We start from the raw sequence: 26,175 nt of genomic DNA on the forward strand, positions 1-26,175 counted from the left end.
TTGTTAAGAGCGTAGATCTGAGCTGACATGGTCTATCAGTCTGTGATCCCAGCATTCAGGACGCTGAGGCGGGATGGCTGTGAGTTTGTGGCCTGAGCTACAGAGTGAGTTCCAGGCTAGCATAGGATACATAATGAAATACTGTCTAAACCAGTGGGTCTCAATCTTCCGAACGCTGCGACACTTTAGTACAATTCCTGCGTTGCGGCGACTCCTAACTGTAGATTATTTCATTGCTACTCTATAGCTGAAATTTTGCTACTGTTATGAATTGTAATGTAAATGTCTGACATGCAGCAAATCTGGTATGTGACCCCTGTGAGACAGTCACTTGACCCTGAAGGGGTTACAGAGCACAGGCTGAGAATAGAAATCTTTGATTCTAAATCATACTGCCTGAATTCAAATCCTGTAGCCTGCATTCAAATCCTGTCCTGCCAGGAAAATGTAGAAAAGTCATTCCGTCCCTCTTTGCCTAAACGTCACTTATTTATTTATTTACTTATATTTGGCTTTTATTTTTAATTAATTAATTTATTTTTTATTGAAAGAGGGTGTCATTGGGTAGCCCTAGCTGGCCTGAAATTGCTTCATAGACCAGGGTAGCCTTGAACTTGAGACAGAATTTTACCGTGTATCTTCCACTATCCTTGAACTCAGTTTCTGAAGTGCTGGGATTACAGGTCTGCACCCCACTTTAGCTTCTTCATTTTAAAAAGAGGTGATCTGGAGAGTATACAAATAGAGGTTTGATGTGATGGCCCAGAGGAAAACCTGTATGTGGTGATACGTTGTTATAATCCCAGCTATAAGGGGTAGAGATAGAATTTCTAGGAGACAGACTGACAGGCAGGCAGCCAAGAGTTCCCGGCTAATGACAGACCCTATCTCAAAAAAGCAAGGCGTGGGTCTGGAAGGATGACTCAAGGGTTAAGAGCACTTGTGGCTCTTGAGGACCCAGCTGAACTGCTGAGAACCTTCCGTAACAGCAGCTCTGGTAGCGCCCTCTTCTGGTATTCACAGGCACTGCATGTACCCGATGCACAGATACAGGCAGATAAAACACTAAATACACATAAAAATAAATAAACCTTAAAAAATAAAGGTGGACAGTGCCACCATACACACGCCCACGCGCACACGTGCGCCCACACACAGACCTACACACAGAGAGAAGATTAGGGAATACTCAGGGATGGGGAGGGCAGGGTGCCAAAGGCCAAAGGGAGGTGTCTTGGAGAGGATCCCAGTGACCAAATCTAGGACAAATGGAAGATTAAATTAAATAACCTTAGCAAAGAGCCATAACCCACCAAACAAACAAGAATCCATATGGAAAGACATGGGCTTGTACTGAAAGAAACAAGACTCCGTATTGGGAAATACGAGTCAACACTGATACAAATAAGTAAATAAGCTGGGTGTCACAGTTGGTGTCAATCTAGACAGATAGAGAGGGACTCTCAGCTGAGGCACAGCCTCCATTGGATTGGCCCGTGAGCATGTCTGCGGGGATATTTTCTTGATTGCTGGTTCAGATGGGAGGGTCCAGTCCACTTTGGGCAGCAGCGTCCCTAGGCAGATGGGCCTGGGATTTATAAGAAAGATAGCTGAGCAAACCACAGAGAGCAAGAGGCAGTAAGCAACACTCCTCTGTGGTCTTTGCTTCCGCTCCTGCCTCCAAGCTCCTGCCTTGGCTTCCCTTGATGGTAGTCTATAATGTAGAAGGATAACCCAGTCAAATTCTCTCCTCCCTCAAGTTTCTCTCTGTTGATATCCTATCAGGATTAGGGCACTGGGAGTGCTGCACACCATTCAAGGCCAACTTGGGCTAAGTAAGACCCTGTCTCTAAACAAACAAACAAAATGACAAGAGATTGCCCAGGGAGGTGACTTGATAGAACACTTACCTTAGGATGCAGGAAGATTTGGCTTGGAACCCTAGTACATCATTAAACTGGGTGAGTTGTTTCATACCTGTAATGCTTTTGGGAGGTGAAGGCAGAAACATCAGGGTGTTTCAGGTCATCCTTGGCTACATAATGATCTGGAGGACAGCCTGGGCTACAATGAGACCCTAAAACAAATAAAAAAGAAAATTCCTTCCTTATTTATTTTGGGTTTTTGTGTGTGCGGCCCTGGCTGTCCTGGAACTTGCTCTGTAGACCAGGCTGGCCTCGAACTCAGAGATTCACCTGCCTCTGCCTCCTGAGTGCTGGGATTAAAGGTGTGTACCACCACCATTATAGAAAGTTATTTCTTGTGATCAAAAGTCAATTAGCAAAAACAGAAGAAATGGCCAAGCAGGCATGGACTCAGTACCTAATAGTCTCAGCTCTTGGGGGGGCCTAGTCAGTAAGATTGAAAATCCAAGGCCAGTCTGGGTGACAAAGGGACATATTTCAAAAATCAGAAAAGCAGGGACTGGGTAATGGTTTAGTTGGTGCATGAGGTCTTTCTTAAGTTTGGATCGGCAGGACCCAGGGGAAAGCTCGCTGTGGTGTACTCTATAAGAGGGGAGGTAGAGACAGGGAGATTTCCTGACCTTGCTGGCTAGTCTAGCCATGTTCAGTGAGAGACCCTATCTCAAAAGCAAAGTGGGAGGCAGAGGCAGGAGGATCCCTGAGTTCGAGGTCAGCCTGCCTGTTCTACAGAGTAAGTTCTAGGACAGACAGAGCTACACAGAAGAACCCTGTCTCAAAACAACAACAACATCAAAACAAAAAAAACCCCACAAAACCAAAACAAAATGGGAGAGACTGAAGATGGCAGTTCAAGTTGAATCCTGGCTACCATAACTCATGTACACGCTCACGTGCCCACACACATGCACCCTCATGAACACAAACATGGGCATGCATTTAAACAGACCACACACACACACACACACACACACACACACACACACACACACACACTGTGCTGGTGAGTTTTTGTCATCCCAACACAAGCTAGAGTCACTAGGGAAAAGGGAACGTCAATGAAGGGGATTTACCTCCGTCAGATTGGCCTGTGGACCTGTGGGATGCGTGGGAGGACATAAGCCACCGTGTGCAGTGCCACCCTTGGGCAGGTAGTCCTAGTTGTGTAATAAGGAAGCTGAGACAGCCACAGAAGCAAGCCAGTAAGTGGCGTTCCTCTGCTTCAGGTCCTGACTTGAGTTTCTGATTCGGCATCCTTCCATGATGGAGGGAAGCTGAAACAAACCTTTTCCTTCTCAAGTAGCTTTTGGTTAGTGTTCACCATAGTGATGGAATGCAAACTAGAATACACACACACACACACACACACACACACACACACACACACACATACGAGCGCGCACACGACACACGCACGCACGCATGCACGCATGACATACGCACGCGCTCGCGCATCATTTAAAAATATCTGGCCAGGCAGAGGTGGCCCACACCTTTAATCCCAACACCCAGGAGGCAGAGACAGGTGGATCTCTGTGAGTTTGAGGCCAGCAAGGTCTACATAGAGAGTTCCAGGACAGCCAGGGCTGTTACACAGAGAAACCCTGTCTCAAAAACCAAACCAAACCAAACCAAACAAGAAAAAACCACGACGGAAATAACCCTCATCAGAACAATCACTGGTTCAGTCGAAAACCACTAACAGACGCCCACACCGTAGGCACAGGATGTGCCCACAGGCTCCATTTAGATCCACAGTAGATGCTTGTATATAAGACAGTTGGAAATCGTGATTTGAGAGGAAAAACATGGCCAAAGCCACCTGAACCAAGTAATCAAGAGTGAGCAGAGCCACGGGACAGACAGACACCACGTGGGTTGCAATGGGCAGAAAAGACCTGACTGTAGTAATCACATGGACACAGCAGACAAGCCCCAGCCATTCAGGAAGGGTGGATGCTCCATAGCAAAGCTGATTGAAACATTTGCAAAAGAAATGCTGTGGGGACGGGCTGGTGCCTGAACTCATATGTTTCAAACATACACTACTACCATAAATAAAATTCAGATTAAAAAAAAATCTCAGTAGAGGGGCTGGAAAGATGGCTCAGTGACTCAGTGGTTAGGAGCACTGGTTGCTCTTGCAGAGAGGACCCAGGTTCAGCCCCGGCACCCACACTGTTGCTCACAGCCAGCCATTTCTCCAGCTTCAGGGATCCGATATCCTCTCTTGACCTCTGCATGTGCTAGGCATGCAAAACATTCATACGGGGGAAATAAAGACATCTTGAAAAACCCTCAAGAATTGTGCCTTGTTTATAATACTGTCTTCGGGATCTCCCCCATCCCCTCCTTGCTGAGTGAGTTGAAGCGTGTCGAATGGCAGTTTTAGTTTCCAGTGTGGCCTCATCTTCAGAATAGTATGCATCTCATAATATGGGATGTGGGTATGAAGCTAAGACCCCATAAATCACTTAAACCAATGTAATGTGCACCCAATGCTCAATAAACGTTAGCCTTCTAACATCTACACAAGCTCCATACATCAATCCTGGATGTTTTAGTGCCTGTCCTGGAACTTGTTATGTAGATCAGGCTGGCCTTGAACTCACAGAGATATGCCTGCCTCTGCCTCTTGAGTGCTGGGAATAAAGACCTGAGTCACCAATGGCTAGCATTTCTGCTAATTCTTTTTAAATGCTTGTTTTTATTTTGTGCCTCTGTGTGTTATAGTCCCCTGGAAGTGGAGTTACACGTGAGAGGCAGTGTGGGAAGCTGAGACCTGAACTCAGATCCTCTGCAAAAGCAATACGTGCTCCTAACCCCTCCCGGCTCTCCTCTCTCTATCCAACCATTCTCTTTGGATTTTTTTTTTTTTTTAGTTGTTTTGGACATTTCTCTGGCCCTCACAGGCAGGTTATTTTTTTTCCCTAGGCCCTACCCTCATAGGCCCTATCATTAAGATAGGTTCAGTTGTCAGAGAACTGTAATCCTAATTGCAGTGATGAATGGCAGGGTAAACTTCCCGATGGGCAGGGCTGGTGCTGCATTTATGCTGAAATCTGTGTCTGTCCTAGGCTTGCATGACATCAGGAGGAAGCCGGGCAAGCAGTTTACATCCTGTTTTTACTGCCTAGGTGAACCGGGCAGGTGACTTCACTTCGATGTGCCCACTGTCTCCTCTGTGTAATCACATGGGCTTCCAGGCGCCGGTGTGAGCCCTGAGTGTGCCAGTTCTGTGGCCGAGGAGCACAGACAGCTGCTGTTGGGTCCAGTCTGCTGTGTTGGGTCTGTTTTCTCTGCTTGTATCTCCCAGACAGCACACACATTGCCTGCCCCTGAAACACAGAGTGGGATTTGGGTGCCAAGCTAGTGAGTCAGAAGTTTTCAGGGTAGTTGCCAGAGTGTTTGCCTAGAATATAGGCTGAAGATGTAGCTCAGTGGTAGAGCCCCCTGCCTAGAAGCCCCCAGTGAGGGACTGGGGGCATGGCTCAGTAGTAGAGCCCCTGCCCTGTATAGGACTTTGTTTCATTCCCAGCTCCACAAAAGAAAATCAGTTAACTAAATAAACAATGCATTTGTGTTTGTGCATAGTAACCATCCCAGAATTTTGGAGACTGAGGCTGGAAGACTGCCAGGAGTTCAAGGCCCTAAGTCGGTAGCTAGGTAAGGTGGTGAGACCTTGTCTTACAGGAAATAAATAAATAAATTGAAGAGTGACAGAAACAGAGGGAGGGCGAAATTGTCTAAAGTCACGGAGAAAGAATGACAGTATCGATTCCTTGCGTTTTTCCCAAGCTTTGAGTGTTGAGATCCATGCATGAGGAACAGATTTCAAGAGCAGGCAGGGCTTATTGTAGACAAGGCGGGTGTGACAGGGGACAGGGTGGCTCTGCTTAAACTGGCCTTGCTGGTTCTCTTCTTCCCAGCGTGTGATTTTAATGAAGCGTTTATGTAATTCTAATTATGTAAGCAATTTATGAATATCTTCTTGCTATAAAACATTAAACACATTCACACACACATACACTCACACCCGTATGTGCACACACACTTACACATGCTCATACATGCACATACATACTCATAAACATACACACATTCATGCATACATATGCGCACCCCCTCATACATGCACACGCAGACATAAACACACACTCACATGCACACACAGACATAAACACACACTCACACACAGACATACACACACATTCACACGCACACACAGACATGCACAGACAGACTCACAGATACACACAGTCATGCGCATACACACACATACACACACACACACACGCAGGCATATACACATGCACAAGAATGCACACGCATGCACAAACACACACACAAGCTGAGTCCTTTGAGAACTGGGCTGTCAACTGGATGGGGCGGGGAAGCTGGAAAGGAACTGCAAATGCCTTTTTTGTTTTTTGTTTTTTGTTTTTGTTTAAAGATTTAATACTGGAGAGATGGTTCAGCGGTTAAGAACACTGGCTCTTCTTCCAGAGGTCCTGAGTTCAATTCCCAGCAACCATGTGGTGGCTCACAACCACCTGTAATGGGATTCCATGCCCTTCTCTGGTGTGTCCGAGGTGAACCACAATGTAGTCACCTACATAGAATAAATAAATCTTTTAAAACATAATACTTTATTTTAGATTTATTTATTTTATTTTATGTGATGGGTGTTTTGCCTGCATGTATGCCTGTGTTTCACGTGGATGCTTGGTGCCCTTGAATGTCAGCAAAAGAGGTTGGAGAGATGGCTCAGTGGTTAAGAGCACGCCTGCTTTTCCAGAGGTCCTGAGTTCAATTCCCAGCAACCACATGGTAGCTCACAACCATCTGTAATGGGATCCAATGCCCTCTTCTGGTGTGCCTGAAGACAGAGGCAGTGTACCCATATACATAAAATAAATAATTCTTTAAAAAATGAAAAAAGGCATCAAATTCCCTAGAACTGGAGTTATAGATGGTTGGAAACTCAGGTCCTCTGCAAGAATAGAGTTCTTAACCACTGGGTCATCTCTCTGGCCCACATATATCTTTCAAAATAATAGTTGCCTGTCACTTAATAAAAAATATTAGTGTGTGTGCATGCACATGCATGCAGAATGCATGTGTTCATGTGCCATGGCAAGCATGTGGAGATCGTCGTAGGACACTTTTCTGGGGTCATTTCTCTCTTTCCACCTTTGTGTAAGTTTCAGGGATTGAACTCAGGTCGCCAGGCTTTCAGGCAAGCGCCTTACCTCTGCTGAGCCATCTAGCCAGCCCTGCACGTAGCTTCTTACCTTTGGCAAGGGATTTGTCTTGCAGGCCTTGACTGACCTCTGTGGCTGGCACGAGGCTGGCCTGAGAGTAGAAACTGAATCTGTAATGTCAAGAATAACCCACAAAGAAACAAAATCCAGGATCGGTATGTGTGTGTGTGTGTATGATAACTCACGTTCATGAGTTCAGGTCCTTAGAAGCCACATAGAAAGCCTAATGTGGCTGTAGTGGGCTGTGCTTGTAATTCCAGTACAGGGGATGGGGGTGGTGATGCAGGTGGACCCTCTCCCAGGCCGCCAAGCTTGGTCAGCAAGCCCCAGGGCCCAGTGTGAGATAGTATTTCCAGAGTAAGGTGGGGCTGGCTGTGAGGATTCGTGCCTGCTCTCAGAAGGAAGAGGCAGGTGGATCTTTGTGAGTTCCAGGCCAGCCTGATCTACGTAGTGAATGAGTTCTTGGCCAGCCTGGTCTATATAGGGAGTTTCAGGCCATCCTGGCTTACATAGTGGGTTTCAGGTTAGCCAGAGCTACATACTATTTTTTTTTTGTTTGTTTGTTTTTAAAGGCAGATGATATTTGAAGAAGGACACTCAAGGCTGACCTCTGGTTACCACATTCACATATATCTGTGTGCACCTTTACCTACACACACACACACACACACACGAACATTTCAATCCCCAGGAGTAACACCCACTCCTCAAATACATACTAGGAATAAGGTAAATATCAGGAGACTGGCCAATTCATTGGGGCGTATCCAGACAGTTTGAAAATTCATAAGCATAAAGCAACAACAACAAAGACTCAGGTTGTAGTGACACACATCTGCAGGCCCATCCTCTTGGGAGTCTGAGGTGAGAGGGTCACAGTTTTGAGTCTGGTCTTAACTATGTAGTGAAGTGGTCTCAAAATGAAAAATTTTAAAAGGCCTGGGGTATGGCTAAGTAGCAGAACACCTCCAAAGCAGGTCTGAGGCCCCAGGCTAATGTCTCAATAGTGCCCACACAAACAACTAAAAGTAAAATAAGTAAAAATATCAGCAACAAGGCCAATATATATACACATATACATATACATACATACATACACACACACACATATGTGTATATATAAATCTGGAACAGTCTTGAAGATTTAAAAATGACTTGCTTTAAAACAATAATTTGTTTATTTTTATTTTACATATATTATTGATTTGCTTGCATGCATGTTTGTGTGAGGGTGTTGAGTCCCCTGAAACAAGAGTTACAGACAGTTGTGAGCCACCATGTGCTTGCTGGGATTTGAACCTGGGACCTCTGGAAGAGCAGTCAGTGCTCTTAACTGCTGAGCCATCTCTCCAGCCCTCATGACTTGTTTTGAAAGACTTATTTTTATTGTCTTAAATCATATGCAGGTGTCTGTGCCTGTGTGTGGGTATGTTCTCAGAGGACAGATGTGTCAGGTTCCCTGCAGCTGGAGTTACAGGCAGCTGTGAGCCTGATGTGAGTGCTGAGATCTGAACTTGGGTCCTCTGCAAGAGCAGTATGTGCTCTTAACCGCCAGCCCCACTCCAATCCTGTCTTTTAGCCAAGGTAATAAACAGGAAAGTTTGCTATCATTATGTAGATGATCTCTGTATAGATGCCTGTATGTGTCTAGAGTTTATTAAGAGATATTCTCAGGGCGTTGGGCACCACTGTCTGTGAATGAGGACCGGGTAGCAGAAGGTGGGGGAGGAGGTTTCTTCATCGTCCTGTCTGTGGAATCTTGGTCAAATCTAGTATCTTCTTAGGATCTTAATTTCTCCATTTAAAGAGAGCCCGGAGGTCTTGCAGAGGCTGGCCTGGGATTTTAACTTCATCCAATCAGAGTCTGGAACAGACTGCAAGTCCGCAGTCCGCAGTCCGCAGTCCTAGTCCCAGTCCTAGGTGCTCTGGGGTGAGGAAGATGCCATCTGTACCCGAGGCTCCTCTTTCCTACCCACACCCCCCAGCTTCCCTCTCTGTGTTCCGGAGAACACGTGTCTGTCCAGTGTGCTCTCTGGAGGGGAAAGTGGATCCTGACAGGCCCTGCATCGCCAACCTCACTGATAGCCGGTTGGAGGGTGGACATGAAGTGTGTCCTCCAGACCCATGCATAGCGCAACAGTCTTCAGAGGGGATCAATCCAATGATGGGTTTAGGGACGTGATGGTATGGCAGGAGGTGGTCCCTAGCTCATCTTCCCCCTTAACCTCTCCCTGGTCTCCATATCCCACAACCCACCTCTCTGTCTCCTACTTTGCTCCTTCCCTCCACGTGACTTACAGTGGCCAATCACTAAGAGCAGAAGTGGTAAGCTTGGCCACACAGGTCGCACTCCGGAGGGATTGTGTGGAATGCTTCCCTTTCTGGAGGCTTGCTGACTAGAGAACATCGACCTTCCAATCGTGGAGATTTGCCAGCTGGGGATCGAGATTGAAAGCTCTATAGAAAGAGTCCTTGAGCTTTGGTGGCAGGGTATTCGAGTGGTTAGTACACTTGCCTAGTGTATGTGACGTTTGAGGCCCTGGGTTCCAGTCTCAGCAGCAGAAAACAAGGTCCTGTGAATTCATGGAAAATACTCTAAAAGCTAAGAGCAAACCTTTGTGGTTTAAAGATGCGTGCGTGCGTGCGTGCGTGCGTGCGTGCGTGCGTGTGTGTGTGTGTGTGTTTTGAGAGAAGGTTTCTTTGTGTAACCCTGGCTATACGGGAGCTGGTCTCAAACTCTGAGATCTGCCTGCCTCTGCCTCCTGAGTGCTGAGATTAAAGGTGTGAGCCACCACCACTCAGCGACGTTGTTTTGTTTCCTCTCAAGACTAAGTTCAGACATCTTTTTCATCAGACAGCCTTACTGGGTAGGCGTCGCTGGGGGAACTTTCCTGTCTCGGGGAGTGACCTCATCTCTGCCACTGGACTTTGTGTCCCCTGACAAGGGCAGGATTGGACAATGTAGTCCACATTATACAGCTCAGGGCTGGGCACAGAGCGTCTGCTGAGTGAAGTTTCTGGAAGTGGCTAATGATCGAAGGCTAACCGATCCAGTTGCTCACAGCCTACTGCTCAAGCCGTTTCTGAGAAGCGGGTGTGTGCTCTTTCCCTCTCTTCTGGTTCTTTTCTTCTGCGTGAATTTCTTCAGAACAGAAACTTGACAGCCAGCCTACCTTGTTCTAGAAGCTACTTCCATGGCAAAGGTTGGGACCTATGGAAAGCCCCAGAGAAATTTCCGCTCCCCTTGGTCATCTGGCTAATTCAGCCCAAATTCCTTGGCCAACTCAACTCTCAAAACATTTATTTAAAAAAAAATATGTGAATGGCTATGTGCGTTTATGTGCACTGTATGATCACAAGAACCCAAAGAGCCCAGACTAGGATATCAGATCAGCTAGAGCTGGCTGGAGTTACAGATGATAACTAGGAGCCAGGATGTGGGTGCTGGGAACCAAACCCAGGTCCTCTGCAGGAGCAGCTACGGCTCTTAAGTGAAGAGCTATCTCTCTGGCCCTGCAGCATTTATTTCTATTTTTCCATACAGTTTTAAATTTTATTTTATTTTATTTTATTTTAGAATTAGGTGTTTGCATGCATGTGATGAATACCTCTGAAGGTGGAGACATTGAATTCCACCGAAAACGGAGTTAAGAGTGATCGTGAGGCACGTGGTGATCGTGCTGGGAACTGAGCTCATGCCCTCTTCAAGAGCTTTTATTTGTGGGCTTTTATCCCCTGAGCTGTCTCTCTAGCTCTCTTGATTTTCTTTCCCTTTTTTTTAATTTAAAGTTTTTTTTTTAATTAAAATTGATTTGCACATCTATCTCTCTAGCCCAGTTAGGTTTTGTTTGTTTTCGTTTTGTTTTTAAATCTATTTATTTTATGTATGTGAGTACACTGTAGCTGTCTTCAGACACACCAGAAGAGGGCATCAGATCGCATTACAGATGGTTGTGAGCCACCATGTGGTTGCTGGGAATTGAACTCTGGACTTCCGAAAGTGTAGCCAGTGCTCTTAACTGCTAAGTCATCTCTCCAGCCCCCCCCCTTTAATTTTTTAATCAGCTCCACTCTTTATCTTCCCTCTTCTTCCCTTGACAACATGGGCTTTCTCTTTCTCTTCCCTCCCCTTTTTCCTCCTCCTACCCCCATGCTCCATCCATCTTTCCAGACAAGGTCCTGGTATATAACTACATAACTCAACCTGGCTTAGAACATGCAATGTAGCCTAGGCTACCCTGGAATTCATAGCATCTCCCCACCTCAGCCTCCCAAATGCTGGGCTTATAAGGTGTGTGTCAGCATGCCTGGCTTTACAGTGAAAAGAACAACAAATTAAGACAGGGTGTCCTGTAACCCAGGCTGGTCTTGCTGCCTACATATTGAAGGCTATCTTGAAATTTTCTTTGCCTCTGCCTCTCAAGTACTAAGGTGACATAGTTCTGGGTTTATGTGGTACTAGGGATGGGACGTAGGATGCTAAGCAAGTACTCTAACACTGAGCCACGCCCCCATCCCCTCACTGGAGGATTCTAGGCGGGTCTCTACTTTCCCAGCTATTTCCTAAAGTCCCTTCCTCCAGCCCAAACCAGAGCTCCTTTGTTGAAACCCTCTCTGAAAACTCTTGGGTTCTTTCAATGGCTACCTTTCAGGCCTGGATGATAAAGGCTGCTAATCTTTCCAGTTCTAGTGCTTCTCCAGGCATTGTGGCTTCCTGACCCACTGTTTCTGCTCTTGTCTGCTGTCTCTTTCTTAAACTCAACCCAATGACTCAGTGTGAAATTGGTGTTTGTTTCCTGCTGAGCGTCCTAAGCAGGTAGCTGCTCCTGACACTAGCCCTTACTTGAGTCTGTCCCAAATGTTTTGTATGATGTAGCCTAATTCATTAGCATGACAGCTTGTGTACAGGCAGAGGCCTGCGGAAGTTATGAAACCAGCTTTAATTTTCAGAATGAAAAAATGGCCCACCCAGGATTTGAATCCTGTGGGCGTTTAAACTGTTAATAATAATTGTTGAGCAACTAGGGGTTACTGTTAGGGTCCTTGGGCAGGGCAGTTCAGAGTGCGTCTGATAGCGCCCTCTGGTGGCCATGAGGAGTGTTGCAGGGCAAGAGTTCATATCCAGCCTTGTTCTGCCTTGCCCTGAATCTGCAGCATAGTCACCAATAAATAATGACTGCCCTACTTTCCAAGCCGTTTTTCCTTTTTCTTTTTGGAGAAGGTGGAGTTGGAACAGGGCCGTAAGAGAAAAGTAGTGCGTGCTGAATCCTGAGGTGATGTGGGGGAAGGGTGACCACCACTTGGTCAAGAGCCTGAACGGTTAGAACTTTGTCCTGTAAACTTGGTTGGAACTAATAAACCTCAAAGATAAAAAACAGAGGGTCAGAATGAAGTTTAAAAACAACCAACAAGGTGTGAGGCGAGGCATGACTGTAATTTCAGAGCTCCGGAGGCTGAGCTAGAAGATAATGTGAGGTCAGGGCCATCCTAGGCTGCATTTCCAGACGTTCTGTCTCAACAAAACAAAACAAAACAAAACAAAACAAAACAAAACAAAACAAAACAAAACAAAACAAAACAAAACACAAAACCTTCCAAGGGTAGTCTGTGGTTCAGCTGCAAAGAGCTAGCCTGACATGTTGAAGGCTGAATTTGATCACTGGCACCATAGAAATAGACCCCCCCCCCACACCTTTGTTTATGCTGGGATAAAATCTCTATGCGCAGCCCAAGCTGGCTTGGAACTCACTCTGTGGACCAGGCTGGCCCTGAACTCAGAGATTTGTTTGTCTCTGTCTCCACCATCACATGGCTAAAATATTTTTCATTTTAAAATTTGTCTTCCCTACCCCCCTTTCACACATACACTAAATGAGGTTTCTCTGTGTAGTCCTGGCTATCCTAGAATTCACTCTGTAGACCAGGCTGGCCTTGAACTCACAGAAATCTGCCTGGCTCTGCCTCCTGAGTGCTGAGAGACTTTGTTTTGCTTTGTTTTGTTTTGTTTTGTTTTGTTTTGTTTTGTTTTGTTTTGTGTAGAGGCGTCAGAGTCAGTCTTTGTGTGGACAGCCCCCTTTCTCCACCCCATACAGCTTCCTTCCCTGCGAAAGACTTCTCTGAGTGGGCGCCATGACACCTCCTCAAACCAGCATCTCCTGCCCTTGCTCCACTTGTGCCTCCCCCGACCGTCACTCCTATGCAGCAACATGCTCAGGAGGGCTTTGTTTTCTGTGAACGCGGGATTTTAGCATTTTATTTCTTATTTCTTTATATAAAGTGTGAGGAGCTCCAAGGATCGTAGTGACAGAACAATCTTGCTAGCCTTAAACAGTAAGAGGTGGGTGGAGGGATGGGAAAGAAGGGAGGAGAGATGGGTTTGTCTCCTAGAAAAATGTATTCAGCTAAGCCTGGGGGCAGCGTCTTCGCACCTGGGAAACAGGCGGGTGGATCAGGAATTCAAAGTTGTTCTCAGTTACAGAGTGAGATTTAGACTAGTTTACCTTTAAGAAACAAAATCAATGTCTGGGAGTTAATGCTAGTTTAATCCTAGCACTGGGGAGGGCAGAGGCAGGTGGATCTCTGTGGGTTTAAGGCTAGTCTGCTCTACAGAGTGAGTTCCAGGACAGCCAGGGAAACCCTGTCTCAAGCTCTACTCCCCACAATCAACTAACTAACTAACTAACTAACTAACTAACTAACCAACCAACCAGTTGGATGTAGAAATGCACACCTTTAATCCCAGACAGGAGGATCTCTGCAAGCCCAGGACTACATAGTGAGACTCCGTCTAAAATAAAATAAACAAGTAGGAGCTGTAGTCAGGAGTAGCTGGGGTTGCCATTATGGTGATTTCAATATGCTTGGCCCGGGGAGTGGTACTATTAGGAGGTGTGGCCTTGGAATAGGTGTGTCTTGTTGGAGGAAGTGTGTCACTTGGGGGGTGGGCTTTGAGGTCTTTTATGCTCAAGCTCTGCCCAGTGTGGTGGAGGCCCTCCTCCTGGCAGAAGACAGTCTCCTGCTGCTCTGGCTCCTTCAGCACTGTGCCTGCCTGCACTCCACCATGCTTCCTCCCATGGTGACAATGGACTGACCCGCTGAACCTGTAAGCCAGCCCCAACTAAATGTTGCCCTTTATAAGAGTTCCCTTGGTCATGGTGTCTCTTCACAGCAGTAAAACCCTAATGAAGACAGTAATGGTGGACCAGAGTCATGTTCTAAGGATCTGAACTTTGAACTTTTTCAAAGAAGAACTTTGAAAAAAGAAAAGGGCAGAAAGTGTGGCTCAGACCCTAACGAAAGAGATGCAGGAGGTCGTGGCTTCTGCCTAGAGTCTACCAGTGGCAGCTAGGAGTGTTGCCAGTGCACGCAAGGCTCTGGGTGCAATCTCTGGCACCACAAAATATAGAAAGATAATAAAGCATGATGCCCACCGTGCCTTTCTGAAGCTGCCTAAGACCACTGGTGATCTGGGCTGGTGGCAGGAGCTGGTGCACACTCTCTGGTGGGCAGCTGGGTAACACAGTAAGATTCTGTCTAAAATTTTTTAAAAAAGTTGTAAAAAGTGCTGCGGATGTAGCTCAGGGAGAGAGTGCTTACTAGTTCCCTTACCACAACATCCTGGATTTGTACTGGGGGAGGGATCCCCGTAATCCTAGCATTTAGAAGACAGAAGAAGTAGGAGACTCAAAAGCCCAGTGTTAGCCTGGGCTGAGCAGTGAGTTCAAGGCCAGGCTCATCACAAATAAATCACCTATTTTTATTTATAATATACAGTAATAGATCACAGAGATTATATTATAGCATATATTATATATTAAGTATATTTTTGAATTGTACATTAAATATATTTATAGGCTATATATTATCATATACTATATAAGGATCAGAGGCCTTTACTAGGAGAGGGCTCCCGTAGCACTTCTTCCGAGGACACCCTCAGTCTCGGTGTGTATGGGAGGAGAACCAAGTAGGTGAGGGTGGCCTCACAGAGAACCTGGGTTTGTTTCTTTCCCTCTGGGGTGTGCCTGTCCAAGGAGCAAGCTCTGAGGGGTGCACATTTGCTGGTGGATGAGACCAGATCCTATGAGTTGTTTATGGCAGTATCAGTCATCTATCATCTGTCTGTCTGTCTGTCTGTGTAGGCATTTATCGTATAGTTGTATATCTATCTACATCAGATCTATACCTATTATCACTTTATCTATCTATCTATCTATCTATCTATCTATCTATCTATCATCTATCTATCTATCTATCTACCTATCTATCTATCTATCTATCATTCACATACAGTCTGTCTGTGTGTCTGTCCAGGCATTTATCATCTATTTGTATATCTATGTATCTATCATCTATTATCAATTTATGTATATATCTATCAGTTATCTACCATCTATCTATCTATCTATCTACCTACCTATCTAGATATCTGTCTGTCATCATCAATCTACCTATATATCTATTGATCTTTCATTTTATCATCTATTTATTCATCTATATATCATCTATCATCTATTTGTTATCTATCTATCTATCTATCTATCTATCTATCTATCTATCTATCATCTGTTATATCTCTCAATCATTCATCTATTACCTGTTTGTCTATCACCTATCTATACCATCTGTCTTTCATGTGCGGCTCTATATGCAGGCACACATGCACTGCTGTGCACACACATGTGGAGAGCAGGGGTCAACCCTTGTTGTCCTCATGTGTCCTCCACATTTTACCTTGGTATTACCTGTCAACTTGACACAGGCTAGAGTCACCTGAGAGGAGAGATCACAGCTGGGGAACTGTCTGGGTCCCACTGGCCTGTGCGGGGTTGTCCTCATTACTTTATTGTTTTGGTGGTGTTTTGTTTTTGTTTTGTGATAGTGTTTTATTTTATGTTTTTAACCTTTATTTTATTCTTTTTTTTAAAAAAAAAAGATTTATTTATTTTTATGTGCATTGATGTTTTGCTTGCATGTGTGCCTGTGTGAGGGTGTCAGATCCTCTGGAACTGGAGTTACAGATGGCTGTGAGCTGCCATGTAGTTGCTGGGAATGGAACCCAGGACCTCTGGAAGAGCAGCCAGTGCTCTTAACCTCTGAGCCATGTCTCTAGTCCTATTTATTTTCTTCTTAATTATATGTATTTGTATGTGTGTTGCTGTGTGAATAGGTGCATTTGTGTGTCAGTACCTGAAGAGGCAAAGGGTGTGTGTGTGTGTGTGTGTGTGTGTGTGTGTGTGTGTGTGTGTGTTAGATCCCCTGGAGCTGGAGTTACAGGCAGTTAGGAGCTGCCCTACATGGACACTGGGAACTGAACTCAGGTCCTATGGAAAAGCAGAAAGTGCTCTTAACTGCTGAGTCTCTCCAGTCCTTGCTTTGATTATTAACCAAGGCAGGAGGGCCCGGTGCGCACCTCAGGGTGAACCGGCAGGCTATGCGCCTCTGCAAGTCCTGCCCCTGCCTTGATTTCTGGCTCTGGCTTTCTTGAGTAACAGGCTGTGATGTGGAAGTGTGAGGTGCAATAAACCTCTCCTCCCTCTACACTGCTTTTGGTAACACAAAGCAAACTGGGCCTTTTAGTTTGGCTAAGCAGGCTAGGCCAGCTGGCCAGGGAGCCCCAGGATCCTCCCGGCTCTGCTGAGCAGTTTGTTTGTTTTAAAGTTTTATTTATTTTATGTATATGAGCACACTGCAGCTGTCAGACACACCAGAAGAGGGCAATTGATCCCATTGAAGATGGTTGTGAGCCACCATGTGGTTGCTGGGAATTGAACTCAGGACCTCTGGAAGAGCAGCCAGTGAGTGCTCTCCTCTGCTGAGCCATCTCCCCAGTCCATGTTTGTTTTTAATCAGGGTATTGGGATTGAACATGGATTCTTCTGTTTGTATGGCAAATGCTAACTGAGCCATCTCCTCTCTAGTATCTATCTGCCATATATGTATACTATATATAGTAGTATATAAATATATTTATAGTATAAGCATATTGTTTAAATATTATATAAATATATTATATAAATATATTGTGTAAGATGTATATATACATACACACACACACACACACATATATATATATATATATATATATTTGTTGATGTTGTTTCTCTGTTTTTAAAATTAGTTTTCTCATTACTGTGATGAAATACACAAAAGCAAACCAAGGAAAGAAGGATTCATTTTGGCTCACGGTTTGGAGGGAATATTTGGTTCATCCTGGTGAGGAAGATGTGTTAGACAGGGCACCATCAGGAGTCTGTGGAGTGTTGTGTCTAACGTAGTGCCATCCAGGAAGCAGAGGGCACAGACAGGAACTGGGCTAGTCTGTAACTTTTAAGAACTTGCTCCGCTTGGGTCTGTAGAGACCTCTTAGCTGTGACCTCAGTTTCCAGTATCCACATTACATGGCTCACAACCATCTCTCATCCAGCACCAGAGGATCTGGTGCCCTCTACAGGTCTCTGATGACACCTGCACTCATGTGCACAGACCCTCATACACACACAAAACAGAAGCCCACCCCCAAGGGTGTCCTAAAGGCCTCCCACCCACCCCCACCAACAGCACCCACAGCTGTGTTAAATACATGAATCTCTGGGGGAACTTTCACCTTAAAACTATAATTATTGGTTTGTTTGATACAGGCTAGTCATCCTCCTGCCTCAGCCTCCCAGGTGCTGAGAGGACAGGTGAGAGCTAGCATGCATGGTTTTATATTTTCAATTATATATCTATTTATTTTTTCTTCATTTTAAAAAAGATTTATTTTTAATTTATGCATATGTGTCTTTTGCATATGTGTGTGTGTATGTATGACTAGTGCTTGTGGAAGCCAGAAGAGGGTGTCAGATACCCTGCAACTGGATCCTCCATATGGGTGCTAGGAATTGAAGCTGGGTCCTCTGGAAGAGCATCCAGTGTCCTTAAGTGCTGAGCCATCGCTCCAGCCTCTGTTTCTCTTCATTTTTGCCATAAATTCATTAATCGTAAGTTTATCCACCAAGGTGCAGAGCAGCCTAGAGGCCACCCTCAGATCTTTTCTGCTCTTTTCTCTTCTGAGTCCTCTCCACGCCTTACAAGTCTGGATTCCATCTCCAGCCTGCACCACTGGTGTGCAGAAATCATGTTCCCATGACAACAGCCCTGTGACGCTAGAGCCACGATTATCTGAACTTTACAAGCGAAGGGCAAGAAACCATTTGCCGGAGCAGGTTTCCCAGGAAAAGCAGCTGCTTGTGAAAACAATCAGGTCACGAGGCACTAGGACTTGTGGGAGAGCAAGGAGCTGCTGGGCCACTTGTCACCCGCATATGCGTGAGGATGACACCACTTCCCTGCCCCACAGTGGGTAGGATAGAGGGACTGGGCTGGTCCATAGCTGTCACTCGCACAGTGACTTTGGGTGTGGCATTTCCTGGTTCTTGGTCTCTGTTGCAGGGTCATCTCCATCCTCCGGCCTCCTGGTCTCGTCTGTGATAACTATGAGGTGTTACTGAGACTCTGGTAAATCCAAAATGTCAGACATAGGACTTTCAGGCCTCTCTCTGAGTTGTCACTGAGAATGTTTACATTTCTGCCTGAGGGAGGCTGTTACCATCCCTCCAGATGTATTTGTGTGTAATCTGAGCATTTGGGAGACTCGTGTCCAAGGTCTGTCTGGATTAGAGAGCAAGGAGAAGGCCCGATGGGCAGACAGAATGAGCATAAGCCTGCTCTGGACAGCTTAGTTTAGTTCTATTTAAAAGTTAACTTAGTTATTCTTATGTGAACGGGTAGTTTTCCTGCCTGTATGTCTGCGTGCCTAAAGAGGTCAGAGGAGGGTGGTAGATACCCTAGGACTGGAATTACAGTTATAAGCTGCTATGTGGGTGCTGGGGATCAAACCTAGGTCCTCTGGAAGAGTAGCCAGTGCTCTTAACCACTGAGCCATCCATCTTTCCAGTTTTCACTTACTTTTTATTAAAAAAAAAAGTAAAAAGATGACTGGTGCCATAGTTCAGTGGTAGAGCCCCTGCCTAGAACCCCCCTGTGAGGGGTCAGGGTATGGCTCAGTGGTAGCGTGCTTGCCTATCATGTTCAAGGTACTGAATTCAATTCCCAGTACCAAAATAAGTGCATCTGGATTGCTCATTTCCTTGCTTAGTTTTGAACCCTTGGTCTCTGAGCAGAAGGGACAGTGTTATTTCCTGACTCCTCAGTGATGTTGTTTCTTGCTGCTGCTATTGGGACAGAATCCTCTGTGGACCATGATGGCCTTGGAAATAACTATTAACTATCCCCTGTTTAGTCTCCTGAGTGTTGAGATAACACACCTCACCATTCAGCAATATCATTATTGCTTAGAATGAAGGATACTATGTACAGCAAATGATGGTCTTGCTTGAAACTGTCTACCAAGGCCGGAGAGAGGGCTCAGCAGGTAAAGGCGTTTGCCACCAAGCCTGACACGCTGATTTTGACTCTTAGAGTCCACATAGTGGAAGGAGAAGCCACTCCGGCAAGCTGTCCTCTGACTTCCTCATATGTGCGGTGGCGACACAATAAATAAATACTGGTGAAAAAAAAAATCTAAAAAGAACCCTATACCAGCAAACCAGATGGGAGATAAATGATAGTGACTGTGAATGTGGAAAGCACCCACAGCCTGCTACAATCTCCCGAGCAGATCAAGAAAAGGGCCTCTCTTTCGCCTCTCCAGTCCCAATCTCATTCTGGACCATGCCTGTTCCGGAGAAGGGAATGCTGGGAGTGATCTTGCCAGTTCAGCAAGCCGACAGGATCTCAGGTGAGGCAATCTTTATGTCAGTTGCTTGTGTGTGTGTGTGTGTGTGTGTGTGTGTGTGACCCAGATGCAAATACCTGACATGCAACTTTATGGGGTGTGGGGGTGAGGATACATGCTCTGGCTTCCGGTTTTCAGAGGGCTCAGCCTGCAGTAGGGCAAAACTTCACGACAGGAAGCCAAACGAATGAGAAGGATAGAAAGGATCTTCCCCGACCAGGGACCGTCTCTCAGCGACCTACTTCCTGTTTTCTCCAACCGGGTTTAGGAACCTCTGGAAATAAGACAACCAGCTCAGGACCAAGTGGTTAAAACAGGAGTCCCTAGGAGGCATTGCAGATCTAAACAAACTCCCCACATGAGCCGCTTTTGCCCATTCCTTCCAAGTACTCCACTTCTGAGCTACAACCCCTTTTTATTTTTATTTTTTTAAGGTTTAGTTTGTGATCGAGTCTCCCTGAGTTTCTGAGGCTGGTCTTGAACATGTGATCTTCCTTTCTTGGGCCTCACATGTACGCAGATGAGATAAAATTTCCTCTCTTATATAACATATATACTCAGAAAAGACCTCGAGCTTGTATTGTGTCATTTCTACGGCTTGGCAGGCTCTCAGGGTGTTAACGAACAGTGCAGTCTCCGGGCTGTGGTGCTGTAGAGAGGTGAGGGGACATCCAAGACAAACTTTTGAAGAGGTGACTGGGACCCTCTGATTTCTTCCTCTCTGCTTTGCTTTCTGCAGGCCATGCAGTCAGACCTCCCATGGGCTCACACCCTGGGGGCACTTGTGCTGCCCCAGGCCAGAGGCCACAGGAAAAGGCAACAGTGAATCTCTGAAGCCCCGAATCACATAAACCTTTCTTCTTTACAAATGGATTATTCCAGGTATTTTACCACAGCAATGGAAAGCTAACCTATAGGTCTAAGAGCTTTATGAAGACTAACTGAACACTAATTCCAACAACACCAACAAAACCAACAAGAACCATATAAGCAAGATATGTCACAGGGCTGGGAAACTGCAGAGCTGGGATTCTGGCCACACCATTCGGAAGAGAGGCGTGCATCGTTGTGCAGCATTTCGCTAAAGCATGCAACCCTGCTCCCCATTTCTGAACAGTCACACCAGCTGGTTTAACAGTGCTGGTTTTAGCCCTATAAACCTGAGGACGAGAGCTCCACCTTGTGGTGGAAGATGGAATCACAGGGCTCAGTTTCCCTGAGCCCCCCTCAGCCTGGTTATCACACTATCCCGGAAGCAGTGGCTTGAGGTCTAGCTCAGTTGGCAGGTACTAGTTCAGCATACACGGAAACCTGGTTTTGACGACCAGTGCCCCAATTACTGGGGGTCTATGGTGCTTGCTGGTTATCCTAAGCACTTGGAAATTGGAGGCCAAATCAGGAGTTCAAAGTCACTCTCAGCTTCACAGAGTTCTAGGTTAGTCTAGGCTACGTGGTATTTTGGCACAAACAAACAGGCAGGGAGGGGTAAGGGTAAATTATACATTTTATTCCCAATGTTCAAAATTTAACTTGAAAATATTTGTCTTTATGATTTATGTGTCTGTGTCTGTGTGCATTATGAATTTTCTGGAGCTGGAGGCACAAGTAGTGGTAGACTCCTGGACATGGGTGCTGGGGACCAACTCAGGTCCCCTGCAAGAACAGGAACTTTTAACCCCTGAGCCACTCTCCAGCCCCCGGCATTGTTTTAGAGTTCCGGCATAAACAATTGCGGTTGTCCCAGCATTTGAAAGGCCGTCTAAATTCACATCTCTACACCGGTAAAGTGGTACAGCTCTCAGGCTTCATCTAAAAAGTTGTTCTTAGCTGGGCAGTGGTGGCGCACGCCTTTAATCCCAGCACTTGGGAGGCAGAGGCAGGTGGATTTCTGAGTTCGAGGCCAGCCTGGTCTACAAAGTGAGTTCCAGGACAGCCAGGGCTACACAGAGAAACCCTGTCTCAAAAAAACAAAAAAATTTTTTTTTTTCTTTTTTAAAAATAACGTTTGGCAGACCAGAAGGCACTGGATCCCCAAGAGGGGATGTGAGCCACAGGACACTGTGTTCGTGTTAGAAACTGACCTCAGGTTCTCTGGAAGGCAGGGAGGTCTGACTGCTGCCCCTGGAAAGCTCCTTCATGCAGTGGTCTGTGCTGAAATGTCTTAGCTATGGTTACTCTTGTTGTGATGAAACTCTATGGCCAAAAGCAAGTAGGGGAGGCAAAGGTTTTTTTGGCTTGCACTTCCACACACTTTTCATCACTGAAGGGAGTGAGGGCAGGAACATAAGCAGGGCAAGGAACCTGGAGACGGAGCTGATGCAGAGGCCATGGAGGGTGTTGCTTACTGGACTGCTTCCCATGGCTCTCTCAGCCTGCTTTCTCTCTCTCTCTCTCTCTCTCTCTCTCTCTCTCTCTCTCTCTCTCTCTCTCTCTCTCTCTCTCCCTCTCCCTCTCCTTCTCCCTCCCTTCCTCCCTTCCTTCCTTTTTTTCTTCTTTCTTTAATTATAGGTTAAATTCAGCATATATTTGATTTTTTTTTTTTTAGAATTATTTTACTTATTTACATCACAAATTTTGCCTACCCTCTCGGTCCCCCTTCCCAGAGGGGGACCATGCCCCCTTTCCTTCACCTCTGAGAGGGTGCTTCCCTCTCCCCCCAACCCCCCTTCCATAGAGATAGGATTAGGTGCATCCTCTCCCACAGAGGCCAGACAAGGCAGTCCTCTGCTACGATGTGCTGGGGGCCTTGGACTTAAGAAGTTTAACAAGAAGGAAGGCCCATGTGAGATGCCGCAATCCCACTTGGAAGGGGGAACAAAGGCAGGAAGAGGGAGGAAGGAATCTGGGTGAAAGAGGGGAGGGGGAGGGGAAGAGGAGGCATCAGGTAAGGGGGGAGACCGAGAGAAGCCCAGTGGGGGCAGGAGAATGAATGGAAACAGCAGCCTCTGGGGTGGGCGTGGCGGTGGGTGTAACCTCTAGAAAGTCCCTCCGGAGACCTGGAATGTGAGAGACTCCCAGGACTCAGTGCAGGCAACCTTAGCCGAAATGCCCAACAGTGGGGAGATGGAACCTGAAGAGACCACCTCCAGGACAGGGATGGGCCACCAACGCATCTTCAAGTTTTTTGATCCAGAATTGTTCCTGACTAAAAGAAATTCAGGGACAAAAAAAATGAAGCCAGAGAGTAAAGGAAAGGCCATCCAGTAACCGGCCCAACCTGGGATCCATCCCATGGGTGGGCACCAAAGCCTGACACCATTACTGATGCCATGTTGTGCTTGTAGACAGGAGCCCTAGCATGGCTGTCCTCTGAGAGGCTCTACCAGCAGCTGAACTGAGACAGATGAAGATACTTACAGGCAAACATTGGACTAGGATCGGAAACCCCTATGGTGGAGTTAGGGGAAGGAGCTGAAGGGGATGGCAAGCCCATGGGAAGACCAAGAGTGACAACTAACCCAGACCCCTGGGAGCTCCTAGAGACTAAGGCACCAACCAACCAGTCTGCTTTCTTAGAGCACCCAGGACCACCAGCCTGGGGAATGGCACCCCCCACGATGGGTTGGGCCCTCCTCCAATGATCACTAAGTAAATGCCCCACAGACTCGTCTGCAGCCTGGTCACACGGAGGCATTTTCTTAGTCGAGGTTCCCTCCTCTCAGATAATTTTAGCTTGTGTTAAGCTGGCGTAAGAGTAGCCAGCCCGTCGACACAGGACGTTCAGAACCAGTCAAAGTGTGGACAATGAGCATCTGCAGAGTGTTCAGTCCCTAATGGGACGTCTTTGTCACATTCCCCAAAGGGCTCAGGACTGTCGTTGAGGAAGGGATGCAAAGATTGTAAGACCCGGAGGTCAAGGAGGACCAGACAGAGGCAGTGAGTGTCTTTGGATACAATAGGAGCACTGCAGGCAGTCGGTCAGCAGCTGGTGGCTGCCTGCACACCATCAAGCTGGTCAGCCCTACAGCATGGAGGGACGGACAGGCCACCTCCTCAGCTAAAGGTGAGGGTGCGACAGCTGATGGTGTCTCAGGGAGGGATTCAGTTTTCTTTATGGGCGTGGCCCTTGGTAGATGCCAGGGGTTGACCCCATGCACATGGGTACAGGAGCAGTAAAATTTGGAAGCCTTTTATTATCTTAAACACAACAACAATCCCTGCCTCCCCCCAAAGGACATGTAGTTGGGACAAAGCAGGAAGGTGGGGTGGGGCTGGAAGGAGTTAGGGAGAGAAGTTTGGCTTGTGGATGTATGCTTGTACGGAATTCTGAAGGGATTAATAAAAAAATTACGTTAAAAATGTCTAACTCAGGAGGCAGAGGCAGGCAGAACTCTGTGAATCTGAGGCCAGCTTGGTTTACACGGTGAGTTCCAGGCCAGCCAGGGATACACGGGTCACGGGGGCAAGGGGAGCAGAGAGGATGGGCCGACGGATGCGGGGAGGTGGGCTCGGAAGGCCTGTATGTGTGGTGAAGAAGACCCTGGGACCAGCTGCAGGGAGGCAGACTGACTTCGTGTGGTTTCTACAGTTTCTATAGTTTTATATAGTTATATAGTTTCTCTAGTCTATTCAAGGTTTCTATAGTTTCGGGGAACAGATGGGAGCGGTAGAAACATCCAGGACGGGCTGAAGGCTTAGGGTACTGGAATGTCTCATTAGCATGGGGAAGCATTTCAGGCATCTCAGGCGCTGGCTGGAGGGTCCTCATGGGGGAAAGGAAGTTGAACGTGTCATCTAACTAAGGTGACCGACATTCTGCAGGTCGAGGTGTGGGGGCTGAACTCCACAGGCAAGGTCAGCGAAGGGGACGCTCTGGCAGTGAGGGGAGCCCTCCATTATGTTCCGAGCTCAGGCAGCTACCAGGTTAATGGTAGATGTGGACCTTAATTAGCAGTTTTCCCACACAGAACAAAATCTAGAATAATTAAGTAAAATAAGATTAAAAATCAAAATGATGCCTCCCTCCACTTATTTGCCCTTTCTTCCCTCTATGCACCATCCACGTCTCAGGACCACATCCATCCACGTTCATCCACGTCTCAGGACCACGTCCATCCACGTCCAGCCTTCTGAAGGCTGCGGAGAGGGGAGCCCTCAGGACATGGGGGGCCGGGCTCCTTAGACCTGGAGAACTGAGGAGTCTAATTTTTCTCTTCGTGCCCCATGGCCATAGCGGATAGAAGACTCTCAGAGCAGCTGGCTTTGGCCTTAAGTTTGGGCTGGGGATCCCACAGAGAAGTTGACATAGTAGGGTGAGAGAAAAGTCACACTCTTGGTTAAATACCTATGTTTATGTCCTGGCTCTGCCTGAAGTCATTTCTTGATAATCTATCCCCACTCCATTTTAAATAAATAAATAATAATAATTAAATAAATAATACATAATTATATGATAGCATAAATATAAACAATGTATTATATATTTAATAGTAATAATTAAACATAATTAATAATAATTGGCCCAGAACTCACTCTGTAGACCAGGCTGGCCTGGAACTCCCAGAGATCCACTTGCCTTTGCCTCTGGAGTGCTGTGATTCAAGGTGTTAAACACACCCAGCCGTTTTCTGAGACAGGGTCTTGCTATGTCGAGCAGGTTGGCCTGATATGCCCTGAGTATTGGCATTACAGCCATGTCCCACCTTGCCTGTCTCTGGCTACAGTTTGTGAATGTGAGAAATTAAAATTTATCCTGTTCCCTTATCTGGAAAATGTGTGTTACAGACATTAGGGGCTCCTCTTGTTTAGCACTGAAACCCCACTTCATGGCTTGAAGCAAACACAAATCACAAATTTGGGTAGGCGAACTGGCTCAGCGGATTATGGAAGATTTGGGCGAAGGACTGAGGGACCAGGAGGGGACTCCACAGGAAGACCAGCAGAGTCACCTAACCTGGACCCTTGGAGGCTGAACCACCAGCCAAAGAGCACACTCGTGCTGTCCTCACACACTGCCTCTGCCTCTGAGTGCCGTAGCTGCCCCCCCCACATATATAGCAGATGTGCAGCTTGGTTTTCATGCAGGCCCCCCAACAACTTGATCCAGGGCTGTCCCTGAATCTGTTGCCTGTCTGTGGATCCCGTTCCCCTAACTGTGCTGGCTTGACTAGCCTCAGTGGGAGAGGATGCACCTAGCCCTGAGGGACTTGATGTGTCAGGGTGTGTGTGGGATACCCGGGGGGGGGGTCTCCACCCTCTCAGAGGAGAAGGG

At 46.6% G+C, this 26,175-nt stretch overlaps 1 long non-coding RNA gene across 1 annotated transcript; it reads left to right on the forward strand.

Moving 5' to 3' along the window:
• The first annotated feature begins 19,681 nt into the window (after nt 1-19,681).
• Nucleotides 19,682-21,497, forward strand: Gm4598 (predicted gene 4598). Its single transcript, NR_030681.1, has 2 exons — nt 19,682-19,967; nt 20,704-21,497. It is a non-coding gene; the product is annotated as a predicted gene 4598 (long non-coding RNA).
• Nucleotides 21,498-26,175: the final 4,678 nt, after the last annotated feature.

This window comes from Mus musculus, chromosome 7, assembly GCF_000001635.26.
Source record: "Mus musculus strain C57BL/6J chromosome 7, GRCm38.p6 C57BL/6J".
Lineage (NCBI taxonomy): Eukaryota > Metazoa > Chordata > Mammalia > Rodentia > Muridae > Mus > Mus musculus.